General features: G+C 43.5%; 1 protein-coding gene across 1 annotated transcript in view; it reads left to right on the forward strand.

The window, feature by feature from the left end:
- MROH2B (maestro heat like repeat family member 2B) overlaps positions 1-483 on the forward strand; it is a 59,272-nt gene that overhangs the window by 41,823 nt on the left and 16,966 nt on the right. The window lies entirely within an intron of this gene.

Below are 483 nucleotides of genomic sequence, written 5' to 3' on the forward strand. Positions count from 1 at the left end.
TTAAACATCCCATCTTGGGCTGAAACGAACAACCGGGGCCTCGGGCCAAGTTAAGCCAGCAGGTGTTTCATGGAGGACAGGCCAGCAGTATGTGTGCACAGTTCTGCGTAGACCAAGTGTAGCCAGCAACACTTGGTCCCGGTTTAGTGACATCTCATGCCTGCAAGCCGCTCTTTATTCTCTTAGATACTCAGAAAATATTTACTGAGTGACTTCCTACGTGTCAAGCACTGTTCTGGTGCTGGAGACAGAGATATTATAAGATTCGCATAAGAAAAGTGAGTTAAAAGGCAGGATTTGGAGGTGTGTGCGAGAGGGTAGTCAGTCAAAAAAGAAAGAAAAAAACTATTTAGCAGAGCCAGAATAGGTATGATAGTCCCTTGGGATGTGAGGAGACAGTTTATTAAGAATACATATTTTTACCAAGCCAGGAAAAAAGCGAATTAAGGAAGAACTAAGGGACCGTTTCAATAAGAGAGGAAA

The sequence above is a fragment of the Pteropus vampyrus genome, unplaced genomic scaffold (assembly GCF_000151845.1).
Source record: "Pteropus vampyrus isolate Shadow unplaced genomic scaffold, Pvam_2.0 Scaffold172, whole genome shotgun sequence".
Lineage (NCBI taxonomy): Eukaryota > Metazoa > Chordata > Mammalia > Chiroptera > Pteropodidae > Pteropus > Pteropus vampyrus.